Source organism: Lissotriton vulgaris, chromosome 1_1 (genome assembly GCF_964263255.1).
Source record: "Lissotriton vulgaris chromosome 1_1, aLisVul1.2, whole genome shotgun sequence".
NCBI lineage: Eukaryota > Metazoa > Chordata > Amphibia > Caudata > Salamandridae > Lissotriton > Lissotriton vulgaris.
Window position 1 is genome coordinate 2,126,355,698 of NC_141685.1, and position 16,764 is coordinate 2,126,372,461.

Here is a 16,764-nt window from a genome sequence, read left to right on the forward strand (position 1 = left end):
CAGGTCCAGCAGTTAGAGGAAGAGGTGGAAGAAAAATGAGCTAGAGAAAGAGTGGAGAGATAGAGTCTATGATAGAAGAAAAACAGTGATTGAGTAAGTGAAGCTGAACGTGATATTTTCAAAATTTTGGACCAAAGCTTTTCCCAAAGGGAGATAGGCCAAGTACATCCCAGGTCCCTCTCCCAGGACAATTCAAATTTAAACCTAATTCTATCAGGATTAGAGGAAGAGAAAAAATTATAAATAAGAGATGCTTTAGGGATAGTAGCAAGAAGAGGAAGAAGAGGAGAAGAAGGGGTAGTAAGGGATGAGGAAGAAGGAAGGGAATAATAATGATCAAGTATAATCTCCATAAGAAGAGTATACTTCTGTAAGAAAGAGCGGGGACAGCTAAATTGAAGTTGAAATTGGGGAAAGGGACAAGGAGAAACACCATCAAAAAGTTGGTGAATCCAAATGATACCTTTAAGCCTCCAGGAGGACCAAAAAATAGGTTTATTGTGTAAGAGAATAAGTCAGTTATACCAGATGGGTAAAAGAAGGAAGGCTTCCAGTGAAATAAGCTGTGAGGAAACCAAGGGTTTAAGAAGAGAGGAGGAAAATTTAAACAAGGGAAGCAAGTCGTAAGGGGATTTAGAAGAGAAGCGTATAACCTCCTGGAAAGAAAAAGGAGATAAGGATGAACGCTCAATGTCAAGCCAAAGGGGAGAGAGAGGGAGGGACCCAGAAGATAGCCAGCGCGAAGCCTGACGGAGGGAGAAGGATTTGTGATAAAGGCGAAAATCTGGGAAGTTAACACCCCCATTAGATTTAGGACGATGAAGGGAAAGTAGAGAGACTCTAGAGGTTTTCTTCTTCCAAAGAAAAGCGGAAATAGAGGAATCAATGTGTTTAAAATATAAGGCGGGAATGTGAACTGGCAACATAGAAAGGGCATAAATAAGAATAGGGGCAATCATCATCTTAATGGAGTCAAGCCGACCCCACAAGGAAAGTAAAAGAGGATTCCAGGAGGAAAATAACTGATCAATTTGAGAAAGAACCGCAGACATATTTAGTTTAACAGAGGAAGATATAGATTTGGAAAACCAGACGCCAAGATATTTAATTTTGGAGTTATTTCAAGCAAAACCGGTAGAAGAAAAAAAGTGAAGAAGACAAAATTTAGTAAGTGGAAGGATTTCTGTTTTATCCGAATTATTCTTATACCCAGAGACATTAGAGAACGCCTCAAATTCAGCAAGCAAAGGAGAGATGGACGCTTCAGGGTCAGAAATAAATAAAAGAATGTCATCAGAATAAGCAGAGAGTTTTAACTGCTGATCTCCACAAGGAAACCCAAAAATAGAAGCATTTTGTCGAATAGAGGATAAGAAAGGTTCAAGGGCTAAGACAAAAAGAAGAAGAGATAGCGGACAACCTTGACGTACTCCTCGACGAAGGTTAAAAGATGAAGAGAGACTGCCATTTACAAGCACAGAAGCTTTGGGTGAGGAATATAATAAAGTGACCAATTAAATAAACTTGGAGCCAAAACCATGCCATTTAAGTGAGGCAAATAAAAAGGACCAATCCACCCTGTCGAAAGCTTTTTCGGCGTCTACAGAGATAGCAGCCAAGGGAATAGAGAGAGAGGGAGCCTTATTCAAAACATTTAAAAAGAGACAAGAATTATCAGAAGTGAGCCTACCCTTGATGAAACCACATTGTTCCTTACCGATCAGATGGGGCATGAAAGAGTCCAAACGTAGGGCAAGTAACTTGGCAAAAAGTTTGTAATCAACATTTACCAGTGATATAGGTCGATACAGAATTTGGGATCACGACCCTCCTTCGGAATAAGAAATATACTGGCATCCTGAAACATACCAGCAGCCTCACCTGAGGAAACGAAGGATTGTAAGAGCAACAAAAGTTTAGGAAGCAAGAGATCAGAAAAGTGCAAATAAAACTCCACCGGGAAGCCATCCGGACCAGGAGTTTTACCTTTAGTAAAAGAAGATAAGGCGGAAGAAAGTTCATGAAGGGTAAGGTCCAGATCAAGAGTCGAAAAATTAAGATGGGGTTTAAGAGGCAAGGGTAATTTCTCAAAATAGGATTGAAGCATAGCAGAAGAAGGGGGGACTCCGGGGTATACAGCTGTTGATAGAAAGACTGAAATTGGTTAAAAATATCTTTATCTGGGTAAAGAAGAACATTGTCGGGAGAAAAGATAGATTCGATGAAAGTACGTTCCTTACGAGATTTAGGAAATTTAGCTAAAAGCTTCCCAGATGTATTACGGCCACCATAATAACGAGCAGAGCTACGTAGAAGAATAGAAGATGCATTGTCCGTAATAAGTTTGTTAAAGGAGATCTTAGCATGTAAAAGTACAGGAGACATACAAGTGTCCGACGAAGTATAGAATTGGTGTTCTAGGCATTTAATATATGCAAGGGAGGACTTTCGTTTTTGAAGAAACTGCTTCTTCTTCTTGGATACAAAATCAATATTGAATCCTCTAGCGGTGGCTTTAAAGGAGTCCCAAAGAACAGAAGGAAGAATATTGGGAGTAGAGTTAGTTTGAGAGAAATCATTAGTAAAGAACGGAATGAGGAAGAAAAAGTAGGGTCAGTAAGGAGTGCAGAATTAAAGCGCCAGCGGAAGGCTTAGGCAGAGGAGGAAGTAAATCAATATCTGTTATGACGGGAGAGTGATCAGAAAGAACAATAGATTCAAAAGAAGAAGATATTAAATTTTGAGTGAGAGATGAAGACAGGAAGATATAATCCAGTCTAGAACTAGAGGCGTGAGGGTGTGAGAAAAATGAATAGTCTAATGTATCAGGGTGCATGAGTCTCCAAGAATCTGAAAAATGGGATTGAAGTAACGTATTTAGAAATTGCTTCTTTGATTTGTGGAGGAGAAAACGGACAGTAGATTTGCGATCTAAGAACGGGTCAACAACTTGATTACTATCACCTCCTAAAAGGAAAAAGTCATCTTTGTATTGAATACATTTACTAGTAATTAAAGGCCAAAAAGTATTATCGGGTTGAGTAGGACCATAAATATTAAGAATAGGGAGAGATATTGAGTTAATCAGTAACTTAACTAAAAGCCATCTTCCCTCTGAGTCCTTTTCTTCTAATAACACAGTACATTTCAACTTTTTATGAACTAAAATAGCAACACCATTTTTCTTATTAGAGGTAGGAGAAAATAAAACTGTACCAACCCAATTCTTTTTAAGTTTAGGAGATTCAACATCATTAAGATGAGTTTCCTGCAAAAGTACAATATCAGGAGTATAAGAATATAAGTGAGAAAGTACTCTCTGCTGTTTAATAGGGTTATTAAAACCTTTTACATTCCCCGAGATAACTCTAAATTTGCAACCCGCGTAAACAATATAACATTAGCAAGGAGAGTGAAAACATCTGAAAGCCGGAAAAAAGAGAGAAACTAAAAGTGAAAAAGAATAAAGAACGAGAATCAGATGAGAGGGAGATGGAAAGGAAAAGAAGAAAGGGAGGAAAAGAGGAAAGTAAAGAAGAGACAGTACAGATCCTAAGGATGACTGAAAGAACGTACCTGAAAAAGCAAAACATGAGGAAACGGGGAAGTGGCCACACTCTGCAAGGGAGCGAGTCGAACTACCAACCGCACCGGGGCAAAACATATCGGGAAGTTGACAATTTCACTCACGCAGACTGAGGGTCTATGTTGCAGGGGAAGGATCAGAGGAGACAACAGGAAGGAATCCACAAATCTACAAAGGAAATAAAACACTGAGTGACAATAAGAAAAATGACAAAAGGACTTAAATTATATATACAAAAAACAAATACTAATTCAAAGATGAGATAATATGCAATAAACACATTACAAATAATTAAACAAATGAATAATGAGACAGTTAGCCAGAACTAAGTACAGACGACAATCCGATCAGCCACATGAAGAGGTGGACGTGTCCATGGCACCATTAAAGTGGAGGTGAACAAAATCCTTCAGCTCACCAGGATCCTGAAAAGACAAAGTTTTATTTTGATGGGTGACTTTAAAGATACAGGGAGGAAAGAGGTCATATCTAGCACCCATTGAACGTAGAGGTGTACGAAACGCGTAGATTATTCCATCTGTTCCTGTTTTCCAAATCCTCAGTATGCTGGCGTAGGTCACAAACTGATTTCTCTAAAGAAGAGATGCGTTGGGAGTGAGATTGGACCTCTGACACCTGCTGCTCCACAGAAGAGATCCTAGCATCCATAGCTGACTACTTATCCTTTAAAAGTTGCATGTCCTTGCAGGTCTCCTCAATAAAAGGACGTAAGGCGCGAATCTCCTCCAAGAGCAATTCCATAGAAACTGAAGAAGATGACTTGTCTGGGGATGGAGGATCTTGCTTCAATCGTTTGGAAGACGCATTGGGAGGCGAAGACTTTTGCAATGACAAAGGTACTGAAGAGGAACGAGGCGGAACCTGCCCCGCCATTTGATCCGCAACTGTGGTGAGGTTGTAGCCTCCTGAGGAAGATAATACTTGAGAAGAGGTAGAAGGAACAAAGACAAACTTTGGCTTACGCAACCTGCCCATGCAAGGGCAGGCTGCGTAAGGGTAAGGTCCAGATCAAGAGTCGAAAAATTAAGATGGGGTTTAAGAGGCAAGGGTAATTTCTCAAAATAGGATTGAAGCATAGCAGAAGAAGAGGGGGACTCCGGGGTATATAGCTGGTGATAGAAAGACTGAAATTGGTTAAGAATATCTTTATCTGTGTTAAGAAGAACATTGTCGGGAGAAAAGATAGATTCGATGAAAGTACGTTCCTTACGAGATTTAAGAAAGTTAGCTAAAAGCTTACCAGATTTATTACGGCCACCATAATAACGAGCAGAACTACGTAGAAGAATAGAAGATGCATTGTCGGTAGTAAGTTTGTGAAAGGAGATCTTTGCATGTAGAAGTACAGGAGACATACAAGTGTCCGACGAAGTATAGAATTGGTGTTCTAGGCATTTAATATATGCAAGGGAGGACTTTCGTTTTTGAAGAAACTGCTTCTTCTTCTTGGATACAAAATCAATAATGAATCCTCTAGTGGTGGTTTTAAAGAAGTCCCAAAGAACAGAAGGAAGAATATTGGGACTAGAGTTAGTTTTTTAGAAATCATTAGTAAAAGAACAGAATGAGGAAGTAAAAGTAGGGTCAGTAAGGAGGGCAGAATTAAAGCGCCAGTGGGAAGGCTTAGGCAGAGGAGGAAGTAAATCAATATCTGTTATGACGGGAGCAAGATCAGAAATAACAATAGATTCAATAGAACAGGATATTAAATTTTGAGTGAGAGATGAAGACAGGAAGATATAATCCAGTCTAGAAGAAGAGGCGAGAGGGTGTGAGAAAAAGGAATAGTCTAATGTATCTAGGTGCATGAGTCTCCAAGAATCTGAAAAATGGGATTGAAGTATAGTATTTAGAAATTGCTTCTTTGATTTTTGGGGGAGAAAACGGACAGTAGATTTGCGATCTAAGAACGGGCCAACAACTTGATTACAATCACCTCCTAAAAGGAAAAAGTCATCTTTGTATTGAATACATTTACTAGTAATTAAAGGCCAAAAAGTATTATCAGGTTGAGTAGGACCATAAATATTAAGAATAGTGAGAGATATTGAGTTAATCAGTAACTTAACTAAAAGCCATCTTCCCTCTGAGTCCTTTTCTTCTAATAACACAGTACATTTCAACTTTTTATGAACTAAAATAGCAACACCATTTTTCTTATTAGAGGTAGGAGAAAATAAAACTGTACCAACCCAATTCTTTTTAAGTTTAAGAGATTCAACATCATTAAGATGAGTTTCCTGCAAAAGTACAATATCAGGGGTATAAGAATATAAGTGAGAAAGTACTCTCTGCTGTTTAAAAGGGTTATAAAAACTTTTACATTTCCCGAGATAACTCTAAATTTGTAACTGGCGTAAACAATATAACATTAGCAAGGAGAGTGAAAACATCTGAAAGCAGGAAAAAAGAGAGAAACTAAAAGTGAAAAAGAATAAAGAACGAGAATCAGATGAGAGGGAGAGGGAAAGGAAAAGAAGAAAGTGAGGAAAAGAGGAAAGTAAAGAAGAGACAGTACAGATCCTAAGGATGACTGAAAGAACGTACCTGAAAAAGGAAAACATGAGGAAACGGGGAAGTGGCCACTTTTTGCAAGGGAGGGAGTCGAACCACCAACCACACCGGGGCAAAACATATCGGGAAGTTGACAATTTCACTCACGCAGACTGAGGGTCTATGTTGCAGGGGAAGGATCAGAGGAGACAACAGGAAGGAATCCACGAATCTACAAAGGAAATAAAACACTGAGTGACAATAAGAAAAATGACAAAAGGACTTACAAAAAACAAATACTAATTCAAAGATGAGATAATATGAATAAACACATTACAAATAATTAAACAAACGAATAATGAGACACATGAAGAGGTGGGCGTGTCCATGGCACCATTAGAGGTGAGGTGAACAAAATTCTTCAGCTCACCAGGATCCTGAAAAGACAAAGTTTTATTTTGATGGGTGACTTTAAAGATACAGGGAGGAAAGAGGTCATATCTAGCACCCATTGAACGTAGAGGTGCACGAAACGCGTAGATTATTCCATCTGTTCCTGTTTTCCAAATCCTCAGTATGCTGGCATAGGTCACAAACTGATTTCTCTCAAGAAGAGGTGCGTTGGGAGTGAGATTGGACCTCTGACACTTGCTGCTCCACAGAAGAGATCCTAGCATCCATAGCTGACCACTTATCCTTTAAAAGTTGCATGTCCTTGCTGGTCTCCTCAATAAAAGGACGTAAGGCGCAGATCTCCTCCAAGAGCAATTCCATAGAAACTGAAGAAGATGACTTGTCTGGGGATGGAGGATCTTGCTTCAATCGTTTGGAAGACGCATTGAGAGGCGAAGACTTTTGCGATGACAAAGGTACTGAGGCGGAACCTGCCCCGACATTGGATCCGCAGCTGTGGTGAGGTTGTAGCCTCCTGAGGAAAAAAGACAAACTTTGGCTTACGCAACCTGCCCATGCAAGGGCAGGTTGCGTAAGGGTAAGGTCGAGATCAAGAGTCGAAAAATTAAGATGGGGTTTAAGAGGCAAGGGTAAGTTCTCAAAATAGGATTGAAGCATAGCAGAAGAAGAGGGGGACTTCGGGGTATATAGCTGTTGATAGAAAGACTGAAATTTGTTAAGAATATCTTTATCTGTGTAAAGAAGAACATTGTCGGGAGAAAAGATAGATTCGATGAAAGTATGTTCCTTACGAGATTTAAGAAAGTTAGCTAAAAGCTTCCCAGATTTATTACGGCCACCATAATAACGAGCAGAGCTACGTAGAAGAATAGAAGATGCATTGTCCGTAGTAAGTTTGTTAAAGGAGATCTTAGCACGTAAAAGTACAGGAGACATACAAGTGTCCGACGAAGTATAGAATTGGTGTTCTAGGCATTTAATATATGCAAGGGAGGACTTTCATTTTTGAAGAAACTGCTTCTTCTTCTTGGATACAAAATCAATAATGAATCCTCTAGCGGTGGCTTTAAAGGAGTCCCAAAGAACAGAAGGAAGAATATTGGGAGTAGAGTTAGTTTGAGAGAAATCATTAGTAAAAGAACGGAATGAGGAAGAAAAAGTAGGGTCAGTAAGGAGTGCAGAATTAAAACGCCAGCGGGAAGGCTTAGGCAGAGGAGGAAGTAAATCAATATCTGTTATGATGGGAGTGTGATCAGAAATAACAATAGATTCAATAGAAGAGGATATTAAATTTTGAGTGAGAGATGAAGACAGGAAGATATAATCCAGTCTAGAAGAAGAGGCGTGAGGGTGTGAGAAAAAGGAATAGTCTAATGTATCAGGGTGCATGAGTCTCCAAGAATCTGAAAAATGGGATTGAAGAATAGTATTTAGAAATTGCTTCTTTATAGGATACAAGACCAAGAACAAATATTCCAGCAGGTGTGGACCCCCTTTCTTTGCGATTCCTGAAATTCGAATTCTCTTTTCTTTCCCTCCCTATATATAGCTTTTCCCTTCTCCTTTTTCCCCTTTTCCTCCTTTTTTCCTCTTCCTTAATATATTACAGGTGTATATAATTTGTCACATACTGATTTATATTTATTATATTGTTTTGTAACCTATGAAATTGCCTATCTTTGAACTCCAATAAAAAATTATGACACAAAAAAAAGATTAACTTTTTCTCTCTGTTGGTGAGCACTTCGAATGATATATATGAATAAGGAAAATCAGGGGGGAGGGGGTGGGACATCCCGTTGGCACGCGTCGGTCAGATATAGGTCTTATGGACCTATTTGCCCGTAGGGGGGGGCTCCTGAGGGAGGGCTTACTGGGGGGGGGAGGGAGAGCACAAGGGCAAGGCACAATGGTACTGAAATACACTGGGATCACGAAGGGCACATTCTGAAACAGGTGTATGAGCAGTATGGCCGTAAGGAAGGAAATATGGAAACTAAAAACTGTGTTTTGTGTGTAGCAGATGTAATAGAGAGCAAATTCGTTAAAGAAAGAAATACAAGTGAACAGGTAGCCAACGGTCCTGGAAAATCTAGACATGACTCTTAGTTTCGTAACATGGAATGTGTGCGGCCTAAATGATGTCCAAAAGAGACAAAAGATAGGTATTCGATTACGTCAGATGAATGTAGACTTTATATTCTTGCAAGAGACACACATAATGAGTACGCAGGAGTATTGCCTCAATCAGTTGGGTTTTCATCTAATAGCAAGTTCTAAACAAGGTGCAAAAAATAGAGGGGTCGCTATCCTGTCAAAGAGTAAAAATCTGACAATAGGGAAGAAACTAGAGGATAAATGGGGAAGGTGGGCTATGACGGAGATTTTGATAGAAGGTGTATGGACAACGCTAGTGGCAGTTCACGGATCAACGCAGGATGACCCGGAAGTACTACAGTTTCTAGACTCTGAGTTAGCCGCCTGGCCCCCGCAGGTCATCATAGGAGGAGACTTGAACATTAATGGGGCAGAAGGATTGGGAACAGGACAGATTAGGAGTTATAAAGGACGGAAGAAAAGAGTTCACAAGGCCCTTGTGGATCTTCTGGTGAATAATAACTTGAATGATGTCTGGGGTACAATTAGATCAGAACAAAAAGGATATACATATTATTCTACGCCACATCAAATTTGTGTTAGATTAGATTATTTTATGATTTCTAACAATTTAATGACAAGGGTTAAGATTGATAGGCTCCCAAGAATTCTCAGCGATCACAATCCATTAGTACTGACGATGAAATCAGAAGGAGGAATAAGAATCAATCGGGTATGGACATTCGAAAGAAGGCTTCTCTTAGATGATGATTATATATCACATATGTCAAAATGGATCACTGAGTTTTTTTAAGACAACAGAGGAAGTGCTTCGGTGGGAGTCATATGGGATGCTTTTAAGGCGGGTGTTCGGGGTGAAACATGTAGCTATAGTACTCATAAACGAAAAATAGAAGGGCTCCGACAAAGGGAGTTAGAGAGAGCTGTGTCAGAGGCAGAAGAACAACTTAATAACTGTGTTATCAGAGGGGAACCAGCTGAACAATATACTATAGATCTAATAAAAGTAAAAAGTGAAGCTGAAGATGAACTGGCAAAAAAGGCGGCAGTATACTACACAATCAGAAGGGAGAAGTGTTATGAATATAATGAAAAAGTTGGGCATGTTCTCGCTATGCGCACCAGACAGATAGCGGCAGATGGGACTGTTAGGAAATTAGGGATGAAAATGGTAATTTGCATACAGATTCGGAAGAAATTAGGGAAGTATTCAGGAAATTCTACCAGACTTTATACGATCATCAACATTCTTGTGGTAACGAAGAGATTAGGGAATATCTTGAGAATATCCCAACCAAGAGGGTTCTGGACGAAGACGCAGAAAGATTAGAAAATCAGTTAGATGTTGATGAGATTAAAGAAGCTATGTGTTCTCTTCCTTCAGGAAAGGCTGCTGGTCCGGATCAGAAACCCTTAGAGTTTTATAAAAATTTCTGGGGAATGCTGGCTCAAGAGTTAAGTAAAACGATTCAAGCTGCTCAGCTGGGTGAGTCTATTCCAGAGTCTTGGGGGGGTGCAGATATCGTGTTAATTTTAAAAAAAGGAAAGCCGCCTAATGAGCCTGGGTCATATCGTCCTATTACCTTAAGGAATAATGACACTAAAATATATTCAAAAGCCTGGCAATGAGATTTGCTGGGTTGATAAGTGCTTTAGTCAGCTGCAATCAACACGGTTTTATTCCCGGAAGAGGAACAACCCACCACACCCGGAAAGTCATAACATTGTTTGATGCCGCCGAGGTCACAGGAGATCCGATGGCAGTAATGTTGCTGGATGCTGAAAAAGCATTCGATCGGGTCTCCTGGGACTATCTGTGGCATACATTAGTAAGAGCTGGATTTAGGGGTGGTTTTATAAAAGCTTTACAGACCCTGTATAAAGAACTGGTCGCGGCTTTAAGAGTCAATGGGGGCGTCACGGGACAATTTATGATTAAAAGAGGAACTCGGCAGGGGTGCCCATGTTCCCCTTTATTGTTTGCCATGTATATGGACCCATTGATTCGTAAGTTAGATCTATGTCCAGAGATAACTCCGTTACCTACCTTGTTGGGACCCTGTAAAATACTTGCTTACGCTGATGATGTGGCAGTGATAACACCAAACCCCACTGAGGCAACTGAATTTATAGAAGAAGAGGCCCGTAGATTTGGACAGATATCGGGGTATGCCCTAAATGCTTCAAAGACCCAGATTATTAAAAACTCAGCGACCATATGTGACGATAACCGAGTGGTCCAGGCAGGGACTTATTTAGTAATAAGCATCTCAGCTGATATAAACAATTTGGTGGAAAAAAATATTGCTCCAATAATAAATAAAACAAAGAAAGACCTGGATCGGTACGAAAATTTACATCTATCGTTAGTAGGTCGAGTCAACATCATCAAAATGATGGTGTTGCCAAAATTTCTGTATATTTTTAGGGCAGTACCACTCCTATTTGATAATAAATGGTTCAAAATATGTGAGCAAATGATTAACCGGTTTATATGGGCTAGAGGAAAGACACGCAGGGCATTGAGATACATGTCACTCCCGCGGGAGCGAGGGGGTTGGTCTCTACCAGATCTAAAATTGTATTATTGGGCTGCTGCATTCCAAAACATGTTGGGATTGGTTGGGGGGGCTGAGGTGGATGGATGGGATAACATTGGTTCACTTGCCATTTATGGTTTGGTCTTGGGTAAAAATGCGGAAAATATTTTTTTGAGATTTACTGAGGAAAGTTACTACAAAAGAACACGGTTTAAGACTATGATGGCTGCATATAACATATGGAAGGGAATATCGAAAAAGATAGGAATTGGGAAATACAATGCTTATACCTGGTTTAAAAATAACCCTTCCCTGCCTAGTATGGTTTTTACAGGAGTTGTATTCCAAGATTGAGAGAGGCAGGGGATAAGAAAGATCAGAGATATTCAGGGATCCCATGGTATATTACAATTTGCAGAATTACAGAATAGATATACTTTAAATACAAAACATTTTTTTAAATATCTCCAAATAAGAAGTTGTATATTAAATAAAAAAGGTGGGTCTTTGGGTTTTGACAGAAATGTATTGATGGACCTTATAGAAGCAGGCTCTGATTGTTCCATAAAGAGATTTTATCTGGAAATGACACTAAAGAAGGATGATTTGGAGAAATGGATTAATAAGTGGTCTGTAGATCTGGATATAACCAGTGATATCTTTTCAGAGTCACTAGAGATGGGAAGAAAATTGCTGTGCTCATCATCTCTACAGGCTCAACATTACAAGATCTTATATCATCTGTATTATACGCCTGGGAAAATTGCTCAATGGGGGGGTCTATCGGGAACTACCTGTTTTAGGTGTGGTAGCGCGGAGGCGGATTTGATGCATATTTTTCACTTTGCCCGCAATTAGATAGAGTAAAACAGGACATTGGAAATTTTCTTCAGAATGTATTATCAACCACAATAGAATTAAATTCAGCTGTAATGTTACTAGGAGTTAGCCCTGAGGGCCATGTGAATAATGGAAACTTTGTATTTGTTGTAATGGCAATTTTTAGATTGCTAGTGGCCTCGGCATGGCTTGATCCTAATCCTCCCACATATCATCAATGGTTGGGCAAGGTATTATCAATACAAAAATTAGAATCCGCTATATATGCTAGGAAGGGGAAAAAAGGTAAGAAACTTGGTATGCAAATATGGGAGCCTCTCATTCGGTGGAAACTAGGTTCTGATCATTGATCATTGGGGGGGGGGAGAAACTGAGAGTGTATTGTATGAAATTCCCTGTATCTATTGCTTATATGGTTTATCTTGGAACAACTATGTATGATTTGGTATTGTATACCTTTATATTCCTATTGTATATATGAATGTGTGCTCTACTACTTTGTATTCTACTGTGCCCTGCTCATGTTTTAAGGGGAAAAAAGGGGGGGAAATTCTTCAATAAAAATATTTAAAAAAAAAAAGAAATTCCTTCCTGCTGAACGCCGTAGCATTGGAGACGTCTTGTGAGAGAAACACTCTTTGACCCATCCAGGAAATTTGGCACTTAGATCTTGCTGCGGAGAGGACTGATAATAGATCTGTGAACTTTAAAAAAAAAATAATGACACCTCTTGGTTTAGGAGAGTCTGATGAATGCGGGCCACGTCTATGGGCTCTTTGAATGCTGAGAGCAGTGGTAGGAGGCATATCCAGCAATTTGGGAATAAAAGAGTTGAAAAATGTTACAGGATCGTCCCCTTCCAAAGATTCTGGCAGAACATAAACGCGTAGATTATTCCATCTGTTCCTGTTTTCCAACTCCTCAGTCTGCTGGCGTACGTCACAAACTGATTTCTCTAAAGAAGAGATGCGTTGGGAGTGAGATTGGACCTCAACACCTGCTGCTCCACAGAAGAGATCCTAGCATCTCCTCAAGAAAAGGACGTAAGGCGTGAATCTCCTCCAAGAGCAATTCCATAGAAACTGAAGAAGATGACTTGTCTGGGGATGGAGGATCTTGCTTCAATCGTTTGGAAGACGCATTGGGAGGCGAAGACTTTTGCGATGACAAAGGTACTGAAGAGGAACGAGGCGGAACCTGCCCCGCCATTGGATCCGCAGCTGTGGTAAGGTTGTAGCCTCCTGAGGAAGATAATACTTGAGAAGAGGTAGAAGGAACAAAGACAAACTTGGCTTAACCAACCTGCCCATGCAAGAACTATAGGGCTCCAAAATGAAGATGGGCGGCAACCACCAATGAGTAATTGCAGATGCAGGGGTTAATTGCTCTTAGGAAAAACAGAAAGCTGAAAATACATTAAAAAATATCGTAGAATCATCAATATAGTCCTGAGTCAATGACACATAAAAACATGGACTGTGTCAAATATATTCCTCAGGCAGAAAGGGAGTCGCTAGGTGGCACTGAAAAATATTTGAGGAAGGGAGGAACAGTCAAACACGAGTTTTCATGTAGTTACTTATTCAGGGCGCATAGCAGACATAGCAGGAACAAGGCAAGCCAAAGAGAAAAGGACCAGCAAAGTAGAGTCAATAGGGAAGGCTAAATCATGCAGCCACTGCATCAGAACTGGAGAGAACATGGGCACATCTCAGAGCAGTATAAGTAAGCACACTGCAAAAATGATCCACAAAACATTTTTATGCTGAGTTAGGCAGAGGGAGAGGTGAAGCCCAGTCCATAAATGCAGCGCATACCAAGTCTGTTTGAGGAGACATCTAGGGAAAGGCAGTGGTGGCACTGCTGACTGAAAAAACAGCAGCTTTAACATGAGGAGAAAACAGACATTGCGAGCAAAGTACAAAGTGGCTGAAAGTACCTAAAATAGCTGTGTCTGATATCCGAAGGCAATATTGCTGGAGCCTGCACAATGGAGTGCGAGGTCCGCATCTCGCTAGTCAGCCGTGGGACCCTCGCAAAATGGCGGCGCTGCCGACAGGAAGAACGTTATTGCAGAATTGCGCTCCATACATGCCAGTTCCTCAAAAAAGGGCATTCATTGTGGTCCCCCTGAGTTCCAGTACAGGAAACCGATCTCAAGCAGCATCAAAGAGTGATAAATCTGCTCCAAAAGCCGCAGCAGAGTCCCGGTGCGGCGGAGCTCCCTCACGGTGCGGCCATCTTGGTCGGCGCCGAAACCACGCCCCCTAATTGATTCATTTTTAAAATGTTGATAATAAAAAATGGCATCAAGTTCATGCTGCTGGTGGTAATAATACAAAATTGCAAATACCACGAGCGGTAATCCCAGCAAACTGCTTTTTTGGGAGGAGCTGTAATTTACAGCTGAGTAGATGCAATGTAATCCTGGTTCAAGTAAGTAAATGTCTACATTCATGAAACATATAAAAACTCAATGATTAGGCACAAAATGAATTTTAACTTTCGGAATAATTGGCACACAGACTCTGAAGGAAGCCCTGAGGTGGGGCCCTCAATGAAGACTAGCACCAGATACATATACTAATTCCTGTGATATGTTCAGGCTGTGGCCAGCAAATACACCCATAATTGTTCCTGATGCTGCAATATTCAGTGCAAAGCATTGAAAGTCCAGATAGATACAATTTCAAATGTAAGACATGTACTGCTAGAACCTACTACTATTTCTAGAATCAAGCAATATAGTGTTTGAATAACATTGTTTCTAGGCAGTCATTCAAGTGAATATAATAATATTTTGCTACATTACTTGCTGAGGGGCATGAGAGTCTAGCATTGGCACGGGTGGTGAAGAACTTTCAATCATAAAATGCAGAAACTGCCTATTAGTTGTCCGATAGAGAGCATTTCCTCCCTTTATTTAAAGACCCATGCGAGAACTAAGGATCATCATTAAAAAATTAATGTAAGATGTTTTTGAATCATAATAATGACACGTTTTGCGGATCAATAATCCAGAACATGGCCTGGAATTAGGCTTTCTAGACCCCCTGACACTAAAGACGTTGTCAATGTGCCAAACAGAGATAGAAAGCCAGTTGGATATCAACCACCCTGCAACCCACTGAGCAATAGCTGAAATGGATGTATTTCTGTTAACAATCAATCCTATGAGATATCATAGGGATAATTTGTGAAATTCTAACCATTTTTTATTAAGGAAAGACACTCTCATGAATACTAGGAAAACAGTAGTACATTTTAGGATTTATTTTTAAAAATTAAAACCATGTCCTAGTGCACACAATATGAATAATAACCATTATGAATGCAAACAATACTATACCAAATAATTCCCTTAAAGGTTCAAAAGTAAATAGTATTGTGACACAGAGGTTAAATCAAAACGCTTCTATTTATGTCAATATTTATAACCAGGCCCTCTCTCTTTGGCTAGCTAAACTAATTTTAGCTCAAAAGAAGGGACCTAATTTGAGTTTCAAAGGTGGTTCGTATATGCTACCTGCTCAGAGCAAAGAAGTAGTGTTCAGTATAAATAGCAGTGTCACCTGGTATCGTCTCTGTTGACAGGCAGACAAATAAGCCTGCTGAACAAAGGCTAAATGTTCCTCCCGCTTGCCTTCAACAAAATGAAGGTGATACAGCTTGGGATGGCCTTAGTCCCTGGGTCTCTGGTAAGAAGTTCCTCTCCATCACTCACACTTTTTTCTTAACTTCTATAATGTATCTGATCATTGTTGAATCTTTCTACAATAAACAATTAGCAGTAAAAGGTCTTTGCAACCTCTCATTCACTTATAATCTGGTAATCCATGTACATTGTTTAATAACCTGGTTAATAATTTCAAAACAATTGTTGGAACAGAGAACTACATTCAGATACTTCATTATCATGTTGCAGTGAAGAGTGATATGAATAAAAATGTATTTCATATTCATCATTTATATTCAAATTGCTAACATATGTAATTCAAAAAAGGGGAAACCTGAAAGGAAAAAACATGATTATTCTAACATTCCTTGAATGATAAAAAGGTGTATGCAGTGAAAATATGTGTGTGTATATGTATGCTGTTAGAAATGGGGGTCTCTAGTTGGCAGAGGTAGGTACCTTTTTCCAAATAGGGACCCTTGCTTCTAGTCAGGGTAAGGGTGATACACACTTTAGATGACCCCTGCTCACCCCCTGGGTAGCTTAGCACGAGCAGACAGACTTATGCAAAAGGCAATGTGTAAAGTATTTGCACTCAAAACAGACAGGGATCAGTGATAACACCACAAATGGACACCACACCAGTTTAGAAAAATAAAGTATTTTTATCTAGACTCAGCAAATACAAATCGACAAAAATCCAACATACAAGTTTTAATAAAATGACTTTAAAAAGGTTTTAGGCAACGGGGTCCATAGAAAACTATGGATGCGTAACTTGTCTCAAAGTACCTGTAGTTATGACAAAATTCACAAGGACAAACAGCCTCAGCGATGGGAGGCATAAAAAAACAAAGAGATGCATTGTTTCCTGAGACCTTGGGGATGCGATGCAACAGTTCTGCTGCACGCAGGACAGAGGTACGTCGGGTCCAGTCTGTGGTAGGAAAGCGAAACGTCGAATCTGAGGTGTCTCTGATCCACAGGTGATGCGTCAGGAAAACTTCCCGCACAGGTAAGATGTGTGACAATCTGGGATATGTCGGCGCTCCATGCAGTGGAGTCAAGCGGTGCTG